General features: G+C 35.6%; 1 protein-coding gene across 2 annotated transcripts in view; it reads right to left on the bottom strand.

Moving 5' to 3' along the window:
• S1PR3 (sphingosine-1-phosphate receptor 3) overlaps positions 1-22,821 on the bottom strand; it is a 37,464-nt gene extending 14,643 nt beyond the window's left edge. Inside the window, exons 1-2 of one of the 2 annotated variants that reach the window (XM_043976051.1) lie at positions 22,393-22,821; positions 13,746-13,796 (exon numbers count right to left, since the gene is read on the bottom strand). The gene's annotated coding sequence lies outside the window, so the exon portion shown is untranslated. The remainder of the gene's footprint in view (positions 1-13,745; positions 13,797-22,392) is intronic. The other variant, XM_043976052.1, reaches the window with a different exon arrangement.
• Between the last annotated feature and the right edge of the window lie 930 nt (positions 22,822-23,751).

Genomic DNA, 23,751 nt, shown 5'->3' with positions numbered 1-23,751 from the left:
ACCCCCAACCAAACCAAACCAAACCAACAACAACAAAAACAACAAAAACAGCATGGGCAGGTGGATGATGTAATTACAGATAAAGAATTAAATTTGGAATCAGGAAGACTCGAGTTTGCATCCTGTCTATTACTAGTTCCCAGTGAACCTTGGTAAGTCCCTTAAAGTCTCTTGACTTCAGTTTCCTTATCTGTAAAACAGGGATATTTATAACATTGGTCTGTGATGATTCATCAAGATGATATATGGGAAAGCACATTGCAAACTTCATAGCAATATATAAATTGGCTGGGGGATGCTGGTCTGAAGCCTTTCATTCAAAAGTTATTGTGGTTAAACTTCTGTCAATTATGTGGTTCTAAGCAAGGTAACAAATTTGAAAGACTTAAGAGCTCAAAGGAAGGTAATGCTGATTAATGCTATAGTACCTCTCCAGAGAATTGATGATGAAGCATAATTCCCACCTTTTGAAAGAAATGTCATAGATTGGAGATTTAGAATGAAACATTTTCTTTTTTAAAAAATCTTAATAGTATTTTATTTTTTCCAGTTACATGTAAAGATAGTTTGCAACATTTGATTTTATAAGATTTTGAGTTCCAAAAATTTTTTTCCTCCCTCCCTTCCCCCATCAGCAATCAATCTAGGTTATATATGTACAATCATGTCAAACATATTTTCATATTGGTCATGAAACACATTTTCAAACCAATGTGTTGATTAGTTTAGTTTGACTAAATTTATTTATAACAAGAGTGGTTTTGTGGGGGAGGGGGAGGGTAGGAAATAGGGCAGAGAATTGAGAAGAGGTAAAAATGACAGTGATATCACATGCAAAAAATAGAAAAGAAAATCAATTCAATATTTCCTTTAAAATGCAGAGAAAGGAACAAAAGAAAGTTCAGAGGGAAAAAGAAAATAGCTTTGGAACAAAGATGTTGAATTTATTTTACACTTTAAAAACCAAGCTGTATGTAATAGAACTTTGAGGTTTCATATGCAATCTTCTCTCTGTTTTCCTTTGTACATAAACACATTCATGTTTGTTGAAGTCTATAACATTCAGAAAATTAAAATTAAAATCTTGTAAAAAGAAAAGCCTGGCAGAGGAGAATAGTCTTACTCAGAATCAATTCCAGATGTCCATCTTCCCTTATGTATTAATGATTCACTTTCTCTACATGAGGCAACTTAAAATAATAAACAACCCAGAAAAGGAGGGAAAGAAAGACAAATATTTCTACTTAAAATTTAGCCTGTTCCTTAAAAAACGAAAGGTTTATGAGATAATGGGAAAATATTCTTTGGCTGACATATGGTGTTATAACTTAGAAAATGACAAGTATCTGAGAAAATGAGGGCCTCATTCTTTATCTCAAGTTAAATAGCTCATCCAGACTGAGTTAGGATATCAACAACTGCTCCCAAGTAATATTTCCTAGAAAGCTAGAATAAACAATTTTTGTTTCATTTAATTCACATAATTTTTAAAAGAAAAAATGGTACTGGCATAAAACTTTTTTTTTAAAATGACTATTTTCCTTAGTTTTTGGTTTTTTCTTGGAAGACATAACTTTGCTTTTATTAACTTTTAAAGTAACATGCATAAATGTCAAATTCTTTCAAAACTTTCATCTTTGAAATAGCATTTTAATGAGCTAAACTTTGATCTTTGACATGATAATTATAATTCAATCAAAATGAGAACACAGTATTTTCTTCTTCTCTTCTTTAATGTCCTGTATGTATTTTATCTCTTCAAATTCCCTGTTCCTAAACAGAGAATTCTATCATGTTTCTACTTACCATGGCTAAGTAGGATTTGAATGTTGATGTCAATTATGTTTAATAATGATGAAAGTTTATATTTGGATAATTACTTAGAGCTTCAAAGGGGCACATAATTTCATATAATACTTAAAAAAAACCCCATATCCCCATATTACAGATGAGGAAACTGAGATTCAGGGAATGCTTTATCAAAGGTAACACATCTAGGCTAAATGATCTCTGAGGATTCTATGATTCAAGTTACTAAGTGTACAAACCCTTTCTATGAATCCTTATGTTGAAAGAGTGGTAGAAGCTTTTACTCTTTTGCAGAAATATATGGCTCCTTGTGACATTATTCTAACTACAGAATATTAAGATGACTTATTTTACATTGGTTATTATTAAGAACTTGAGTAACAAAATGGTGTCTTCAAGGCTGAGTTTGGAATTTATTCACTGATTTATCGAGTGAACTTGCTTGTTTCCCATGACTGTGTCAGCATAAAACAAAATTTCTAATCGAAAAATCAATGGATTGGTTGGTCTGTATGTGATTAGATGATCAGTTTAACTGTAATGATAGTCAAGTTATTTAACTTCTCTGAGTCTTATTTTCCTCATTTGTAAAAGAGGTGATAACACTTCTAGTAACCACTTCATATTCTGTTTAAATAGCATGCAGAAAAATTCAAAATTGTACTGATTGGATTCGCTAGACATTTATGTTACATAATCTTAATTGGACTTTCATTTCAGAAGGATAATCTTATACTTTCCCAACTATTTCACTATCCTGTTCATCACAGCAGTTTTTCTAAAACTTTTCTTCTTTCTTCAAACATCCTATCACACCCCTCATTCCCACTCTCTCAGCTGATAACCTTGCTTCAGACTTCACTGGAAAAAATGAGGCCATTTGCTTCAAGAGAAAAACTCTTTCCAACTCCTTGAGCTCACATAATTGAAATGTTTTCATCTACTATCCCTTCCTTCGTTCCATCTCACATGAAGAAATAGCTCCATTTCTAGAGAAGGCTAACCCCCATACCTCCAATGTGATCCCATTCCATCCTATCTTCTCCAGAAGATTGTTCTCTTCTTTCTCTCTGTGACCAGGGAACTCTGGAATTTGGCTACAATATTCCTGTGAGTTTTCATTTTAGTATCTCTTTCAGAAGGTGATCAGTGGATTATTTCAATTTCTATTTTACCTTCAGGTTCTAGAATATCAGGACATTTTTCCATGACAATTTCTTGTATGATGATATCTATAGGGGGCAGCTAGGTGGCACAGTGGATAGAGCACCGGTCCTGGCTTCAGGAGGGCCTGTGTTCAAATCTGATCACAAACACTTGACACTTACTAGCTGTGTGACCCTGGGCAAGTCACTTAATGCTCATTGCCCCACACAAAAAAAGATGATATCTATGCCCCCTTCTTTTTCAAAAAAATAAATTACATTAAATAATGGAAAATTGAAAGAGATTAAAAACTAATTAGAAATTGAATAATCTGATCCCAAAACAAGTGGGTCAAAGAACAAATCATAGAAACAATTGATGATTTCATTAAAGAAAATGACAATGATGAGACAACATATCAAAATTTATGGGTTGCAGTCAAAACAGTTCTTAGGGGAAATTTTATATCCCTAATTCCTTACATCAATAAAATAGAGAAAAGCAGATCAATGATTTTGACATGCAACTAAAAAAGAAATAGAAAATGAACAAATTAAAAATCCCCAACTAAACACCAAATTGGAAATCCTGAACATCAAAGGAGAGATTAATAAAATTGAAAGAAAACAATTGAATTAATAAATAAAACTAGAAGCTGGTTTTATGAAAAAACCCCAATAAAATAGATAAACCATTGGTTAATTTAATAAATAAAGGAAATAAGAAAACCAAATTACTACTATCAAAAATGAAAGGGGTAAACTCACCACCAATGAAGAGGAAATTAAGACAATTATTAAGAACTATTTTGCCCAATTATATAGAAATAAATTTGACAATATAAATGAAATGTATTAATATCTACAAAAATATAAATTACCCAGATTAGCAGCAGAAGAAACAAAATATTTAAATAACCCAATTTTAGAAAAAGAAATTGAACAAGTCAGAAATGAACTTCCTAAGAAAAAGCCCTGAAGACCAGATGGATTCACAAGTGAATTCTATGAAACATTTAAAGAATAATTAATTCCAATACTATATAAATTATTTGAAAAAATAAGTGAAGGAAAAAAATAAGTGAAGGAGTCCTACCAAATTCCTTTTATGAGACAAAAATGGTGAAGATACCCAAACCAGAAAGAGTCAAATTGTTTATCTGTCAGCTTTATGGACAGGGGAAGAACTTAGGACCAAAGAAGATATAGATAATAAAATTAAATATAAACTAGATTATTTTGATTATGGAAAGTTAAAAAGCTTTTGCACAAAGAAAACTAATGTATTCTAGATTACAAGGGAAGTAGAAAACTGGTAAAGAATTTTTGAAACAGATATCTCTGATAAAGGCCTCAATTCTCAAACATATAGAGAACTGAGTCAAATTTATAAAAATACAAGTTCCTCCCAAATCGATAAATGGTCAAAGGATATGAACAGGCAATTTTCAGACAAAGAAATCAAAGTTATGTATAATCATATGAAAAAATAGATCATTATTGATCAGAGAAATGCAAATTAAAACAACTCTGAGGTATCACCTTACAACTATCAGAGTGGTAAATATAACAAAAATGGAAAATATTGGATGTTGGAGGGGATGTAGGAAAACTGGAACACTAATCCACTGTTGTTGGAATTGTGAAAAGATCCAACCATTCTGGAGAGTCCAAAGGGCTACAGAACTGTGCATACCCTTTGATCCAACAATAACACTGCTAGGTTTATATCCCAAAGATATAGCCAAAAAAGAGAAAAAAAAGGCCTATTTGTATAAAAATATTTATAGCATCTCTTTTTGTGGTGGCTAAGAACTGGAAATCAAAGGAATGCCCATCAATTATGGAATGGCTAAACAAACTGTGGCATATGATATTGATGGAATATTATTGTGCTATAAGAAGTGACAAGCAGGATAACTTCAGAAAGGCCTGGAAAGACATGTATGAAAGGATGTATTGTGAAGTGAGCAGAACCTAGAGAACATTGTACACAGAGACATCAATATTGTTTGATGAACAACTGTGAATGACTTGACTATTCTCAACTATACAATAATTCAAGACAATCCCAAAGGACTATTGATGAAACAGACTATCCACCTCCAAAGAAGGAACTGATATTGATGGAACAGACTGAAGCATGCTATTTTTCACTTTCTTTCATTTTTACATAATCATACATGTATAACCCATATCTGATTTTTTGCCACCTCAGGGAGGGGGGAAGGGAAGGAGAGAAAGGATAAAAATTGGAACCCCAAACTATAAATTTAAAAAGTTTATTATTAAAAAGTAATTAAGGTCTCCCCATGGATTGGGGGCTTCCCTGCTCTCTACAAATATCCCCCTATCTCCCTCATCCTTTAAAAAATCCCTCATTTGATTCAGCCATTTCCTTTAGCTATGATCCTATAATATATCTCCTTTATTTTGTGGCTAAACTCTTTGATAAAGCCATCTATAATTAATGCCTCTACTTCTTTCACTCTCTTCTAAACTCTTTGTAGTCTAGCTTCTAATTTAATTATTCAACTGAAACTACTCTTTCCAGTTGCCTTTGAAAATGTGAATCACTCTCCTCTCCATCATTTCCTCTTTTCTCTATTTTTTGTAACACTAATCTCTTCTGATTCTCCTCCTACCTACCCCTCTTACCACTCCTCTGTTTCTTTTGCTTGGTTTTCATCCAGGTGATGATTGTTAACCATGGGTTTGCAAAGGTCTGCCATGGGCCCTCTTCTCTTCTTTCTTTATACCATCTTGCTTGATGAATTCATCAGCTTCCATGGATTCAATTAACATCTCTTCGAGAATGATTTTCAGACACATATACACACACACACACACACACACACACACACACAGAGTCTCCTCTCTCCTATACTCCTGTCTTGCATCTCCAACTGCTTATTAGACATCTCAAATTTTCAAATTTAAACATTTGAAATTCAACATGTCCAAAACTGAACTTCTTATCTTTCTCAAAAAAACCCATCTACTTCCAAACTTCCCTATTACTTTCAAGAGTACCATCATCTTCCCGGTTACGAAAGCTCACAACCTCAGTGTTATCTGACTCCTCACTCTTACCGCACAGATCCAATCTACTGCTAAGTCCTATTGATTCTACCTTTGCATTATCTATTGTATATTTCTCTCTCTACCTCTTCCTTCCCTTTTGTCTCCTGACATTCTGGTACAGATCTTCACCTTACGCCTGGTTGCTCTCATGGCCTGTAGTCTTTTTGCCATTTCAGGCCATTATACACACTGTGGGATCTTTCTAAAGCACTTGTCACCCTCCCTCCAACAGACACATTCATTAAACTCCTGTAGCTCCCTATTACCTTGAGGATAAAATACAAATCCTTTTGTTTGGCTTTTAAAGTCTTTCCCAAACTGTCCCCTTCCTACTTTCCTAGCCTTTATTCTCCTCCATAAAGTCTATTATGTAGTGATATTGGCCTCCTTGTCTCTTAAGCCTGTGACTTTTTACTTGCTGTCCCCCATTCCTGGAATGATTTATGTTCTTATCTATGCCTCTTGGCTTCTTTAAAGTCTCAGGTAAAATCTCACCTTATAAAATAATAATGTAATGAAAACAGTAACAATAACATAGCATTTATATAGTGTGTTTAGGTTTGTAAAATATTCTGAAAATATTTTCTCATTTCATTCTCACAACAACCCTGGAAAGTATACCTACTTTCCATAGTATTATTGTCCCCTTTTCACATATGAGGAAACTGAGGCAGACAGAAGTTAAGTGACTTGCACAAGTCACTTAGTAGTACACTTAGTAGTCACTTGCCTAGTACATAAGGCTAAATTTTAACTCAGGTGTTCTTTAATCCAGATCCAATGCTCTAACCACTGTACCATCTAGCTGCCAGTTTCCTCTTTCCCGACCATGATGCTAATACCTTCCTTTTGGGAGTACCTCCCATTTATACTATATATCTCTCTATATATCTGTATCTATATCTATATCTTTATATTTATTCATACTTCTATATATAATCGATATCTACATTTATATATGTGTAATATCATAGTGTATCATATTACATATATTATATTAATTATATTGTATTATATTACATTATATGTACACAGTTGTTTGCATGTTGTGAGCTCCTTGAGGGCAAAGACTCTTTTTGCCCTTAAAAAAACCCCAGTTGGCGGCAGCTAGATGGTGCAGTGGATAAAGCACTAGCCCTGGATTCAAGAGGACCTGAGTTCAAATCTGGCCTCAGACATTTGACACTTACTAGTTGTGTGACCCTGGGCAAGTCACTTAACCCTGATTGCCCTGCAAAAAAACAAAAACAAACAAACAAACAAACAAAAACCCAGTGCTTAGCAGAGTGGATAGCACAAAATGAGGACTTAATTAAGGGATTTTGATTTGTTGACTTTTTGTCAAGATATAAGGTAGATTTCTGGATATACTAGTGATCTTAAGATAGTAAGACAGATAAAAAGTCTTTTCACATGTTCCCACGCCCTAATACCTCAAAAACATTTTCAAAGGCAGCAGGGAAAAAAATGATCAAAAAAGCAAAAGGGGAAATTTTACTAAGTTCCTCAATTTGCCCACAACAGACTGTTATAGCCATAGAGAACGATGGAGCCAAAAGAAGGTTACTTCACAGGAAGATGATATCTGGTTGCAAAAGTGCCTAGGACCCTCTAAAGATCCAGAAGACAGAGTTTCTGTTACAGCCATAGTAGGTGAAAGGGCTAATATAGCCTCCAGGTAGCACACAAGTTAGGAGTCCCTGTAGGAGATCTAGAATGATCTCCAAAAACCCAGTCAGAGTTTATTAGGCCTGCAGTAGCCAATGGAGCCAGCCTCCCTTAGGTTGTAGTCAGGGCTGAGCAGGGCTGGGAGCATTCCAAGAAATGCCAGTATAGTCCTGCAGTGCTACAACAGGACACAGAGCCAGCTCTTATGGGTAGATGCCCTTAAGAAGAAAATGGTCCCTCTAGGATGCATGGGATTAATAAATTCTCTATGTATTAATATCAACTAATAAAATATCTAGTTAATTAATCAAAGTGAGACCTTACCCAATTGAGAGTTTCCAAACAACTTTAACTTTTCAATAATTAAATCATTTCAGCTTACCTTACAATGACAAGTAATATTCATCTAAACCCATCAGTGAGTTTTATCCAAAATGGCGATAAGCTAGAAGAAGCCTTCCTGATACAGTTAGAGGTGAAATAAGAATGCCAATTATCACCTCTATTATTTAATATTGTACTAGAAATGTTAGCTTTAGCAATAAGAGAAAAAAAGGAATGAAAATAATTAGAATAGGTAATGAGGAAACAAAACTATCACTTTTTGCAGATGATATGATGTTATACTTAGAAAATCCTAGAGAACCAACTAAAAAAACTACTCGAAATTATTAACAACTTTAGTAAAGTTGCAGGATATAAAATAAACCCACATAAATATTCAGCATTTCTATATATTACTAACAAAGTTCAGAAACAACAGATAGAAAGAGAAATTCCATTAAAAATAACTGTGGAAAATATAAAATACTTGGAAGTCTACCTGCCAAGACAAACCCAGGAACTGTATGACCAGAACTACAAAACGCTTTTCACACAAATAAAGTCACATCTATTTTTTTGGTGGGGTGGTGAGGGTTAAGTGACTTGCCCAAGGTCGCACAGCTAGTAAGTGTCAAGTGTTTGAGGCTAGATTTGAACACAGATCCTCCTGACTCCAGGGCCAGTGCTTTATCCACTGCTCCACCTACTTGCCCCAATAAAGTCATATCTAAACAATTGGAAAAATAGTAATTGCTCAAGGGTAGGCAGAGCCAATATAATAAAAATGACCATTTTACCTAAGTTTGTTTATTTAGTGCTATGCCAATGAAACTATCAAAAATATTTTATAGATCTAGAAAAAATAACAAAATTCACCTTGAAAGACAAAAGCCCAAAGATATCAAAGGAATCAGTGAAAAAATATGAAAGAAGGTGATCTAGCTGTACCAGATCTCAAACTGTATTATAAAGCAGTGATTCTAAAAACAATCTGGTAATGGCTAAGAAATAGAGAAGTGGATCAGTGGAATAGAATAGTAGAAATTACACTAAAGTAAATGACTATAGTAATTTAGTGTATGATAACCCAAAAGATCCAAGCTTTTGGAACAAAAATTCATTTGACAAAAACTGCTGAGAAAACTGGAAAACAGTATGGCAGAAACTAGGTATGGACCAACATCTCACACTGGATGCTAAAATAATGTCAAAATGGGTACTTGATTTACACATAAAGGATGATACCATAAGCAAATTAGGAGAGGATGGAACCATTTATCTGTCAGATTTATGGACAGAGGAAGAATTTAGGACCAAAGAAGCTATGGAGAACAAAACAAAATATAATTAGATAATTTTGATTATATAAAATTAAAAAGGTTTTGCACAAAGAAAACTAATGTAATGAAGATTACTAGGGAAGCAGAAAACTGGGAAATAATTTTTGAAACAAATAGCTCTGATAAAGGCCTCATTTTTCAAATATATGGAGAAGTGAGTCAAATTTATAAAAATACAAGTTCCTCCCCAATTGATAAATGGTCAAAGGATATGAACAGGCAATCTTCAGACAGAGAAATCACAGCTATCTATAATCATATGAAAAAATGCTCTAGATCACTATTGATTAGAGAAACACAAATTAAAACAACTCTGAGGTATCACCTCACACCTATCAGAGTGGCAAATACAACAAAAATGGAAAATATTGGATGTTGGAAAACTGGAACACTAATCCACTGTTGGTGAAGTTGTGAAAAGATTCAACCAGTCTGGAGAGCCCAAAGGGCTATAGAATGGTGCATACCCTTTGATCCAACAATACCACTGCTAGGTTTATATCCCAAAGACATCCAAAAAAGAGAAAAAGACATATTTATACAAAACATTTATAGTAGCTCTTTTTGTTGTGGCTAAAAATTGGAAATCAAAGGATTGCCCATCAAATGGAGAATGGCCAAACAAACTGTGGTATATGAAGGTGATGAAATATTATTGTGCTATAAGAAATGACAAAGCAGGATGATTTCAGAAAGGCCTGGAAAAATTTGTATGAACTGAAGTGAGCAGAACCAAGAGAATGTTGTTACAGAGACAACAATATTGTTTGACGAAGAACTGTGAATGGCAACTATTCTCAGCAATACAATGATTCAAGAGGAGGGACTCAGAACTATAAATAAAAATGTTTATTATTAAAAAAATGTCCTTTCAGTTGTCTCAATTCAGTTATTGATGAAAATCTTTTAAGAATCTTCCTGACATTCCTACTCAGGATTTTTATCTTATTTCTTCTGTTCAGTAATTCTAGGAAACAATCTTTCCAAAATACACTGCACTTCCCTGCTCCTCACTGACTCTTCATAGAATTCTCTGTATAAATCTTCTTTATAACAACACAGTTCAAAGAATTCTGTCAAGGAAGTTTTTCCTCACCTCCTTTCTATCTATTTACTACAGAGACTCTTCATGAATCCTCCTCAATTACAAATGAAAACTCTGTCTGTCTATCTCATAAACACATTTGCTGCACAAGTACATTATATTCAAAAAGGAAAGAGGTAGAAGGGCAGGAATAAGCATTGATCTAGTACCTATTGTGTGTGCCAGGCCATGTGCTGAGTGCTTTACAGATATTTACTTTATTCTCACAACAACCCTGGAGGGATCCTTAAGTACAATTTAGTGGTCCCAATTTCTATTTGAGCTTGACACCACTACCCTGATGCTATTTTGCCTCCATTTAAATTTGAAATGTTTTGTTCATTTTTTGGTGAGGCAATTCAGGTTAAGTCACACAGCTAGTCAAGTGTCACATGTCTGAGGCTGGATTTGAACTCAGGTCCTCCTGAATCCAGGACCAGTGCTCTATCTGTGCCACCTAACTGCCCCTCTAATTGAATTTTAATCCTGTTCAGGCTGTACTCAAAAGTATTATGGGCCACATGTGGCCCAGTTGTATATTTGACAGTTCTGCTCTTGGCAATATGTGAGTCAAAGAATACATCATAGAAAAAATGGATAATTTCATCAAAGACGATTTCAATTATAAACAATTTTTATTATTTTTTCTTTTCTTTCTCTTAAAAAAATAATTCTGAAATTAGCTCTGATACTCTGTACATAGAAAGCTTTCTCAGGGATAACACACATCAATAAGTCTTTTCCTGTCTGTTAATATATAACCTATTTCATTATTCCTAGTGTTTTTTGGTAGCTGATGTGTCCAGTGGCAACTGATTGTTTTGTTAAACAATGTGTATGTTAATATAGGAACATGAGACTTCTGTGTAATCTATAAGTCATTGGTCTTTTATATTTCAGTTTCATATAACTTTGTCCTGAATTATGCTTTTCCATATATTTCTCTCCATCCTTACCTTCTCTCCACTTTGAATTGAAGTCACCAAGTATCAGAATATAGGTTGATTTGATTTGGAGAACTGTATCTAGTTCTTCATGGAATTTATCACTTTATCTTTCAGCAGCCATTGTTGATACATAAGTTGTAATTATTTTCATGGTGGTCATTTTGAAAATACTTATAATTAGTTCTGCAATATGTTATCACCAACTATCCTATGTGAAAATATTTCTTACTGCCACTGAGCAATGATAAAACACATATATAAAACATTTATTAACACACCCCTGCCAGTAACAGACTAAATCTGTTTTCTGAGGACAGACTATACTAATTATGACAGAATGGTCAGAAAGAGGGCAAAAGGCATTTAAAGATGAAACAATTTTAAAAATGTTAGCTAATTTGAAAAAAAATCAGCAGAAAGCCAAATCACCATACATAAAAATGAAATATAAGAATTCATAACAGATAAAGATAAAGGAAATTTATCAGAAATAATCCTGGCTAATCACAAATAAACCAACAAAATGGATAACTGAAATGAAATAAATATTTATAAAAATTCAAGATACTCAGACTGACAGAACAAGAATAAGAGAATTTAAATGACCTAATTTTCATTCTATCAAACATTTCAAGAAAAATGAACTATAATATAACATTTTTTTGTTTTTGTTGCAGAACTAGAGAAAGAAGACATCCCACCAAATACTTTTCATGACATAAATATGATACTTAAGCCTGTTACAGATAAAGTATAGAAATAAAACTGTAGAACAGCATTTCTGATGCATATTGCCATATAAATGTTAAATAAAATATTAGCAAAAGGCAACATCTCAACAATATTATTCAGCTTAATCAGGTTTGATTTATACCAGGAATTCATGGTTGGTTTAATATATGGAAAACTATAAACATGATAGACCTTATAGATAAACATGATAGACCCTATTGATAACAACAATAATAAAAATCACATGCTTACATCAATTGATGCACAAAGAGGATTTGATAAAATAAGAGCTACTCCCCAATAGGTTAAATGGGCAAAGGAGACAGTTTTCAAAAGAACAACAGAAAACTATAAACAACCATATTTAAAATATTACAAATTATCAATAAAAAGATATCCACAAATTAAAACAATTTGGTGCAATACCTCACATCCATCATGTAGACAAAGAAGAAAAAATGGAAAATAATAATAATTACTTTTTATAAGTAATAAGTACTTTAATAATTATTTAATAATAATAAGTGCTAATGGGCTAGAAACAATGTGGAAACATTTTGGGAATATTTGAACAACTTTTCTAATAGGAATGTAATAGAATATTATTGAACTATAAGACATGAATAAAGACATGGATTCAGAAAAATCAGTGAAGACTTGAATGAACTCATGCAGAGTGAAGACAAGCAGAAAGATAATTTACATAATGATTATAATAATTGAAAGGAAAAACATTTAGAAAGAATTAAAGACTTTAATTAAATGAACTATGATTCCAAAAGACAGATGATAAAATGAGTGCCTCTTATACTCTGGAGCATGCCTAAACCATCTCATAAGGAGGTATTCACAGAACCTACTCCTGGTATATAGGAGGACTGTGACTTTCTGAGTTTCAAAATCTGTTTGACTGAGGTACAATTATTCTTTCTAGTGGTCAAGGACTCCTTAACTCACAGGAAATATTTCACTAACACCATTAGTTAAGGTGGGAGGCCTTCAGGCATCCCTCAATGTAACCCTGAGAAAATGGGCTGAAGTTCTAGTCTTGTCATTTTGTTCAGGAGGCAGCTAGGTGGTGCAGTAGATAGAACATTGGCCCTGAATTTGGGAGGACCTGAGTTCAATCTCACCTCAGATACTTACTAGCTGTGTGACCTTGGGGAAGTCACAATCCCAATTGCCTCAAACATCTAAGGTATTATCCTGTTATCCTGATAATATATCTTGCCACTGGGCCCAGATGGCTCTGGAGGAGAGAATGAGGCTGATGACTTTGCCCAGCCCTTCCTCACTTAAATCCAATTCATTGTAAGCCATGACATCTGTCACGGTCTTCTTTGAGAATGATAGAAAAAACCCAACATTTTGTTTGTCATTTTGTCCCTATTTGTGAAGCTCAAGCCATGTGAGAGAAATGATTATTAATAATCAAATATTGGGGAGATCCAGGTTTTTTTCCCTTTGTAATTTGGAAATTAGGTCAAAATTTAGTTCTCTGAAGGGCAGGTTGGATGATAGATGACATCTTGGAGTTGTTGCCCCACCCAACTAGAGAAAACTACAAAGAATTTAGTCTAAGGTAAATTCTTGCCCATTGTGTTCTACTCACCCTCAAGTGGGAATGAACTCTTTGCCTAAGTAGTCCAAAGCTGGGCGTAGTCTGGAAGTAAGATACATAATAAAAGTCACATCCCCTCATTAGAATGAGTCCACCTCTTATCATAATATTCATTCTCCCATTACTTGTTAACTAATCAGAGTTGATTGCCACCATCAAGAACACTCATCCTTCAAAGGGTATATAATCATTGAATGTGTTCCATGAAGGTTTTTTGGCATTTGAGAGTACCACTGACCCTTTTTACTAATTATGTGTTAGCATGATTAATAAAATGATCAATTATCCAGAAACTGTGTCTCTCAAACCTTTTGTACTTCACATATAGGAGCCTTGAGCCCAGGATTCTGGGCCAGATCTTTTAACTAGAAGTCAGGATTCCAGGTCAGGAACTCTATTTCCTAAGCCCATTTCTCAAGACCAGTAGGCCTAAAGGAAAGCCCTTAAACCTTCTTCCCTGCTGGGAGTAAAGGAGTCCTTTACCACTGGTCATGCTGCAAAGAAAAAGAGATTGTGCCTCATTCAAGTACCTTTAAAGACAAAGACAATTGTAGCCAATGGAAAGAGTCTGCTGCCAACCCAGAGGGTCCATGACTGTAACAGTTCTACTTTGTTCCAGTAGCAGTTTACAAGCATGCCTCAAGTGGATGCCTCTATTTTAGGTGCTGTGGGCATGCAACCAAGTCTCCATTATACATGCTTCCCCCATTTTGGTACAGAGTTAATGGACTGTAGGTACAGTTTTTAGATACTATCAATGTGTGAATTTTTTTCCTTGTGTTCTCTATGGTTTGAGAAGGAGAAATTGAGGGCCAAAGACAGGCTTGTCATCTGTATTGTCATAGGCTGTGTTTTGCTGCCCCTTTCATATGTATATTATATAGTTGCTGAAAGGTATAGTGGATAACATTTGTATAAGGAAAAACTGATAAAAAACAATATGTGATAAATTTTGAGGAGAGAGCCGGACTGTTTTGAGGACCAGATAGACAACTGCCCTTAAGATAAATGTACTAAGAGGACATGTTTGACTGAGATAACATGATCACAAAGTAGTGTGATCCAACAGTTCACTTAGATGTCATTATTTTTTAGAGTTGTAAAGTTCATTAGTTGACAATATTGTAAATCAAATAGCTATTTGGGAACTCTGGGAAGATTATATAAGGACTATTTGGGTTAATGTCTGAAATAAAGGAGGATGTCTTACAAAATATAAGTCATTAACCACCAGGAGGTTTTAGTGTGAAATTTTTTATAACCTAGTCTCCTACCTTTCTAATATTCTTATACCTTACTCCACAACCCGTGTTCTTTGATCATGACAATTGTCTCCTCGTTTTCCATGAATGAGACACTATATCTATGAGCATTTCCTGTGGTCATCCCCTATGCCTGGAACATTCTTCTTCCTCTTCTCAGACTACTAACCTCCTTCACTTAAGTCTCAACTAAAATCTCCCCTTTTACATGAAGCCTTCCCCCAACCCCTCTTAATTCCAGTGCTTTTTCTCTTTTAATTATTTGCTATTTATCCTGGGTATAGCTTGCTTTGTATATATTTGTTTGCATTTTTTGTCTCCCCAATTAGATTGTAAGCTCCTTCAAGGAAAGACTGTCATTTGCTTTTTTTGTGTCTCCAGCCTTTAGCACAGTGCCTTGCACTTAGTAGGTGCTTATAAATGTTTATTGATTGCTATGCATACATACATATATATTTATTTATGTACACACATGTGAATGTATCTGCATACATTCTCCTCCCTTTGAATATATATCTAATGTACACAAATATATGCTATATATGTATATCTCTCAGATAAAAGCTATAACTTGTTGCTATAAGCTGTAACCTGTTTCTGTGTATAGAGCTCTCTAATTTACTGTTCTCTAGAGTCAATTATAGCCTTAGAGAGGGGGGTCCCTGGTTGCTTTATATTGTTTCCTATGGTCTGAGAGGGAGAAACAGAGAAATTGTTCTTTGCTGTGAGAAAAGAACTGGAATTGATTCGACAAAACAGAGAGCCCTTTTATGGTCAGATCTGAGGAGTTTAGTAGTTTCCAAGTCTAGTCAGTCATCAACAAACATTTATCAAGTGCTTGCTATGTTATAGCCACTGTGTTAAATTCTGGGAATACCCCCCCCCCAAAAAAAAAGGGGGGGGAAGAAAAAAGACAGTCTCTACCCTCAAGAAACTTTTAGTCTAATGGGGGAGATAATATTCAAACAAATATGTATAATCAATCAGTAAACATTTATAAGATATGAAAGAAGGTAAAGGCAATGTTTGCCCTCAAGAAGCTTACAATCTAATGGGAGAGGCAAGATGAGAACAAATACATACAAAGCAAGCTATGTGTAGGATAAATAGGAAATAATTAACAGAAGGAAAGCACTAAAATTAAGAGGGGTTCAGAATGGCTTCCAGTAAAAGATGGAATTTTAGTTGAGACTTAAAGTCAGGGAGGTCAGTAGGGTTGAGGAGGAAGAATATTAATTCCAGGCATGAAGGATAGCCCATAAAAATGCCTGGAGTTGGGAGATGGAATGTCTTATTCAAGGAACAGCAAGAAAGCCAGTGTCAATGAAATGTAAGAGTATTTGGGGTAAGATGTAAGAAGACTGGAAAGGTAGGAGGGGGCTGAATTATGAAAGGCTTTGAATGCCAAATAAGAGGTTTTATATTTGATCCTGTATGTGAAGGGAAACCACTGGAGTTTATTGAATAGGGAAGTGACATGATAGAAATTGAACTTTAGGAAGTTTAATTTGATAGTGAAGTAGACGATAAAAGGAATCAGGAGAGACTATAGGCAGGGAGACTAACATTGTGACATATAGTACGGACATGAGGTAATGATGGCTTGTACCAGGGTAGTAGCAGTGTCAAAGGAAAGAAGGAGCATATATGAAAAATGTTGTAGAGGTAAAATCTACAGCAATTGGCAACAGATTAGAAATAGGGGAAAATAGTAAACCTTGGTGGCCAGTGGGTAGCCTCACCAAAATGCAAATTAACCTTGAGATATCCTTTTACACCTATCAGGATAGGCTAAAATGATAGAAAGGGAAAGCAACAAATGTTGGAGGGGATATGGGAAAATTGTTGGTGGAACTTGGAATTGATCCAACCATTTGGGATAGTGATCTGGAATTTTACCCAAAGTGTTATTAGCTTGCTTATACCTTTGACCTAGCCATACTAGGTGTTTCTCAAGATGATTAAGGAAAAAAGGAAAGGAATGTATCTCTTTCAGAGTATTTATAGCAGCTCTCTGTAGCAGCAAAAAACTGGAAATTGCAGGGGTGCCCCTCCATTGGGGAATGGCTGGACAAATTGTGGTATATGATTGCAGAGGAATATTACTGTGCTATAAGAAGGAAAAGAGAAGATGGACCCAGGTAGGACCCTGTGGAAGATCTAGAGTCAATGGCCATGACCTGAAGGAGGATCCAACAAAGGAAATTGAGAAAAGCAGTCTGATAGGTAAGACAATCAGGACAGAGAAAGTGGTGCCCCCAATACATAGAGAGAACAGAGTATCAAGGAAGAGTTGGTGATCAAGAGAGCCAAAGGATGCAGAGAGGTCAAGAAGAATGAGGATTGAGAAAAGGCCATTTGATTTGACAATTAGGAGATTATTAGTAACTGGAGAGAGCAGTTCTGGTGGAACAATGGGGTTGGAAGCCTTATTTTAAAGGGCTAAAAAGAGAATGAGTGAAAAGGAAATGGAGATACTTCTTATAGATGGCCTTTTCAGGACATTTAACTATAGGAGATATATGAGACAATAGCTAGAAGGGATGGACAAATCAAGTGAGGTTATTTACGAGGGTGGAGGAGGTCTGTTATATTTGTAAGCAATAGATAAGCTGCCAGTAGACAAGATAGATTAGAGATAAATGTGAGAGTGGGGACAACAGAGGAGACATTCTACTGGAGAAGACAGGAAGGGATGAGATCACTTGTACATCAGAGAAGTTGGCTTTCACAAGGAGAGAGTCCATCTTGTATGATAGGGGTAAAGAAAGAAATAGCAGCAGGGGGCATCTGGGTGATGAAAGATGAAGAAGAGGGGAGAAGAGGGGAGAAGAAGGAGCTCTTAGTGAAATGTCCTCAGTGGTTTTTTTGTTGTTGTTAGTGAAATATGAGGCAAATTTCTTAGTTGAGAGAGTTGGAAAACAGGGAGTTATGGGAGCTTTGAGGAAGGATAAAAAGGTCTGGGAAAGCTAAAATGGCGGGTAGGTTAGTGAATTGATTAGGGAAGCATAAAAGAATTCCCTTGTTAAAATAAGGACAAATAAAATTATTTAACATAAATTTGTAGTGGATCATGTCAGCATGGTGTGATTTTTTTTTTCCAGCTGCATTCAGCTTTATGTGAGGAAGAGAAAATCAAGTGATAGTAGCTGTAATCTAAGGCTGAAGCTTGGCAGGATAAGATCAGTGATAGGATAATGAGGCAAGCAGCTGAATAGAAGAGGACAGTGTAAAGCTGAACTGATAAACCCTACAGTGGGGTTGGAAGAGTGGAGGGATTGATGTATCAGAGATTACTGTGAGGATGAAGACTAGGTTTTGGGATTGAAAGAGTGAGGGAAAGGTAGAATGACAACAGATTGTGATCATATGAGGGAATTTCAGAGTTTATGAACATGGAAGCAGCACCATTGTGGGTAATGGCAAGATCAAGGATCTTGAAATCACTTGGTATCACTGAAAGAACAGAGCATTTTAAAACTTAGCATCAAGTTAAGGGTGGCTGTGAATGAAAAAGACTTATCACTGCTTCCTGAGCTCGAGCAGAAGAGAGATGGCTTTTTTAAGAAGGAGAATAATGAAAACTAGAGGAAGAACAGCTGGCAGAATAAAGGACATCAAAGACTATAGTCTAGAGTTGATATACCCCTGACACATAAGTTTTTCCATGCATTTGCCTCCTTGATAGGTTTCTATAACTTTGTCCTTGATCCCTCTCACAAACCAGGTTTATGGGTAAATTGTTATGTTTTTATGATTTTTACATTTGCCTTCTATTGAGTGTCACATTTGGATTAATACTGATTTGGGCTTCTAGTGAGTAAAAGTTATGTTTTTTTCTGCTTTTGTCTTATTTTAAAAGTTAATGGTGTCATGGTGACTGATTTCACATAAATGGAAGCATACCAGTAGGGGCTCAGGAAATTCAGAGGTGAATAGTAGAATTGTATCTACCCAGGGGTGGCTAGGTGGAGCAGTGGATAAAGCACCAGCCCTGGATTCAGGAGTTCCTGAGTTCAAATCCGGCCTCAGACACTTGATACTTACTGGCTGTGTGAGCCTGGGCAAGTCACTTAACCCCCATTGCCCCCCACAAAAAAAATTGTATCTACGCTTTCCCCCCTCTATCTGTGAGCTATAGTTGTGTGTTGTACTTTGCTTTGAAAATTCTAGACCTGTCAATATGAGTTCAAGTTTGGGTGAATGAGTCAGCCCTCAGATCATGATTACAGGTCCATGCCACATCCAGGCTACACTTGGTTATATTTCTCTGTTATGAGGGTATACTTTTATTTTCAGGCCAGCGGTAGGGGATGAGAAACAATAGTGATGGGGAAAAAAGAAAGAAAAGAAAAAAGAAAGGAAATAGTATAAATGGAATAGTAAACCCACAGAAACAACACAAGGAAGTTCAGAAGAAGACACAAATATATTTGGCCGTTTTGCTACCATTATGTTAATTTAATATGTGCCTTAAAACCACACAATAGAATTTCAAAGTTTTAAATATAGTCCTCCTTTTCTACTCATATTAAAATGTTCACTTTTGTTCATACTTGTTAGATCCATAATAAAAAAGTATAAATTAATGTATGTAAAATACTTTGTAAACCTTAAAAGATTATGTATATACTAGCTATAATGATTAATACTATCCTTACCCTGTATACCCCTCCTTCCCAATTAACTTTGGTGTCATAAGAGCCTTAATCTCTATGCATCTTCTTTAGAAATAGGGGAAACAATAGCTGACATTTCCATAGTGCATTACAGTTTAAAAGTGCCAAGTCATTATGGTGTGATTAAGTAGAGTTCTAGCCTTGGAGTAAGGAAGACTTGGGTTGAAGGAATGCTGCCTCTAACACATATCAGATATGTGACCATAGGCAAATCATAATCTCTCAGTGGCCTCAAAGAGTTCCCTTAAGACTATGAATTGCAGGCTGGTTGCTGCACTATATCAGTGGAGGAAGTTTCCACAACAGGAAGTATATAAATCAATGAAATCACATGTTCAGTTTACCCTCTAATTAAAAAAATATATACATGAAATCATTTTAGACTCAAAGCAAGCTTCTAAGAGGTGGTAGAAGCATTATTCTCATTTTTACCCATAAGGAAATTGAGGAATAAAGGGACTTGCCTAAAATCAAATAGAAAGTGGTGGCCTAAGGATTTGATTCTTTTGATTCTAGCTTACAAATTTTCCCCCTTGTACCATGCTAAAAAAAAAATTGCGTACAGGGTAGAGATGGTCAATAACATAGAAAAATGTATTGTTTATAAATGCATAGAAGTCTAATCATATTATACTATGACTTCACCCTACCTGACTTTTTATTTGGACCAACATCTCAGAGACTCCAAAACCAAATGAAATATCCCTCAAAACAATATTCTTGGGGTAGCTAGGTGGCACAGTGAATAAAGCACAGGCCTTGTATTCAGGAGGACCTGAGTTCAAATTCGGCTTCAGACACTTGACACTACCTTTGTGACCCTGGGCAAGTCACTTAACCCTCATTGCCCCGCAAAAACAAACAAACAAACAAACAAACAAACAAACAAACAAACAATATTCTTTGCCTGAAAGATGACAGTGGTTTCAGAATTGATGAGAATAAATGCAAGAAAAATTCATATGTCATGACAGGTAATGGAAATTACATATTCCCAACTAATGTAAAAAGCAAACTGATTATCTAATAGTTGAACTGCTCCAACCCTTTCAATAGATTCCAAAATTCCAGTTTTAATTAGATGATTAAAAAGTCAAAAAAAAAGTCACCAAAGATGATGGACCCAATTCCTGATTTTGAGGCAACTCTAGAAATCTTCAATTATCTCAGTAGGCATGCTCCATATCTTCAAAGATTCCCATTTTAATTAAACTAAAAATACTACTAATGATAAATGTGCCCCGCTTTAAGATGGGATAGAAAATGTTAGTAAATAAAGAGGATGGTACACCTCACAAAAGCTTGAGAATCACTGTACTGAGTTGCAAAAAAAAAATCTAGACCATAGCCCTATACTTGAGTTTTCTACTGCCTTAAGATGTGTTCATTATTTTATGACAATAAAGTATAATTATTCAGTTCATGAAATTTTAAGACATATGTTTTTAGCAAACTGTATGAAGACAAAATAATGTGTACATGAAATAAAACCATCTCAGAGAAATATTTTATCTATTTTCTCAGATCTTTAATGAGTTCATCCCAATTTAAAAATATGTTTTTAAATAAGAAAAAAATAACATTAAAATCCAAGAACAGGGGGAAATCACAATTTATAGCTCAGATATGAATGCCAGTGTTGGTTTCTTGTGACAGGGACTGGAATGTCATTAAGCCCCAAACCAAACTATGCTAACCTAAATTACAAATACACACCTAAAGGACATACTATTTATTCCTAGAAATTAAATCCTTCATCCACATCTCCAGTATTTTAATCTTTGACTATGAATAAAAGAACGCCCCCCCCCAAAGTAATGAGGCTTCTTTAAAAAAAATAATTTTAACAGTCTATTTGCACCTCCTACTGCAAGAATCTTAGAAGAATTCAGATTAACTGTGGTAACCCACTTCTAAACTTAAACTGCTATAGCAGCACTTATAGGGACGTCACCCAACCCTGGAAAGCCCCATTCATTTTTTTTTTCTTTTTAAAAAAAGTCATATTGGATAAAAAGTTACCTTAAAATTAAATTTTGACCCCTTCCCTTCTATAGGTTAATAAAAAAAAAAAGACAAGTAATTAGCCATGAAAAGTAGCTGAATGGCCCCTAAAGAACCATTGAAAGCCCAAATTAATAAGGAAGAAAAGAAATCTAAATGAACAATCGCCTTCCTCACATATTTTCTCTTCGGAACTTATTAACTTACAGCGAATCCCCAACCATCTTCCTCTTATTAAGAATGAAAAGGACAAAAGAGATTTTGAGGAAAATTTCATTATAAGGATGACTAGGAAAGTAACAGCATAACAATAAGTATTTCAAAGGGAGCTAACAACTTTTTAAAATGTCAAAACCAAATGTCTCGTAGACCAGGCTCTAGGTCTAACAGAGGATACCTTCTCACTTCCATTCAGAGTAGCTCTCCATCAACATTTACAACTAATTAATGATTTTTAAAAAATGAATGTTAATCTACGACTAAGAAACTCTGCAGATGCGGTCTGAGCAAAGGGGTACGGTGGAGATGCCCAGGGAAATTAATGACTATCGTGCTTTGGGGTTCCTTTCTTGAATTTGGGGTTCAGAGGCCAGAGAAAAGTTAGTAATCTCCAAGTGAGCAGTTGTACTTCATATGTTCTCTAGGAATCACCCCCACCCTCTCCCATATTACTGTTCTCTGTCTCAGACTCACCTCTGCTTTGGGAAGCAGTTTGACTCCCGGCATCCTGGGACGAGGGGATCCACTCTCTTTTTTGTGTCAGAAGATTCAAAACGGGGATTGAGAGGGTAGAGAATAGTCCCGGGACTTTCTGAAATGATCACGATAGCGGGACACGGGCGGGCGCGAGGTTAAAACCTTTGCTTTTGTCCCTGCTTTTGTAACTCCAGTCCTGCGGGGTGAACCAGTCTCAAAAGTTGTAGGAGTCGGTTGGACTGACTTGGCTTCTGCAAGGCTGGGAGCCGAGCTTTTCCAGGGGAGGAGTCACAAAAGCTCTTTCAAGCACCTCCCTGGCTGCACAGCATGCTTTCCTCCTCCTCCTTTTCTCCCCGGGCACTGACTCTTCACTTCTCCTTTCCATTTTTCTTACTGTTTTATTTACCTTCCTCATTAAGCTCCCTCCCACTTCCATCTCCCACTCTAATACACATCTTTCAATCTAAACTCCTTTCTTGCCCCCTGTCCATTACCCCAGATTTGCTTATTCTTTCATCTCTTCCTCCCTGCTTCTGTGTCTCTGTCTCGGTTTCCTCTGTCCTCTGTCTCTCTGTTTCTGTCTCCTTTCCCCCTTTCTCCCTCTCCCCTTCCCTCTCCTCACGTCTGCTCTCCTCACTTCCCACTTATGTCTCTTTTCTTCAATCCATTCCTATTTGCTCAACGTTCTATGCCTCCCTCCCCACCACCTTTTGTACTGATGTTTGTAGTTTCTTCACTTCTTCACAGCTCCTCCTCCAATAATTTCCAAACTGTCCCTTCTTGCCTCAAGATCTTGCTGTTGTCATTCTAGGTTGCCGGCTTTCCCTTTGTAAATTCTAATGGCTACTACAAGTTACAACTTCACAAAGGTGCCAGAAATTTTCAAGTTACTAGGAGGAGTGCCTTGTACAGGCTATTAACAGTGGAGCATATGTACAGGCTATTAACAGTGGAGTTGGAGGCGGGAGGAGGAAGTGGAGAGCAGCTTTTTGGATTGATCAAATCAGAGATCACTTTTAATTATTATTATTTTTACATTGGCTAGTCCTGTCTGGATGAGTTTTGCTCCCATGTAGAAAAACCCTCAAGGTTAAAAACAACAAAGATGTGCTGACTGTGCTTTTCTGCAATGCTTTGGAGCACTTTTATTCAAAATCCAAATGAATTGTTAATGGGATTCTTTTAAAAATATTTTTTCCCATATAGGAAGTCCTATACTTTGTTCCTGTGACAAAAACAATCCTTTTCCCTCCTAAGCTGATGGACCCTCTTCCTTTGCTGATTCATGGAAAATCAAAACCGCAGAGACTCCTTTATCTCAATATCTAGACTTTCTCTGGTAACAAAATAGGCTCT

The sequence above is a fragment of the Dromiciops gliroides genome, chromosome 1 (assembly GCF_019393635.1).
Source record: "Dromiciops gliroides isolate mDroGli1 chromosome 1, mDroGli1.pri, whole genome shotgun sequence".
Lineage (NCBI taxonomy): Eukaryota > Metazoa > Chordata > Mammalia > Microbiotheria > Microbiotheriidae > Dromiciops > Dromiciops gliroides.
This window is presented reverse-complemented; position numbering and strand designations above follow the sequence as displayed.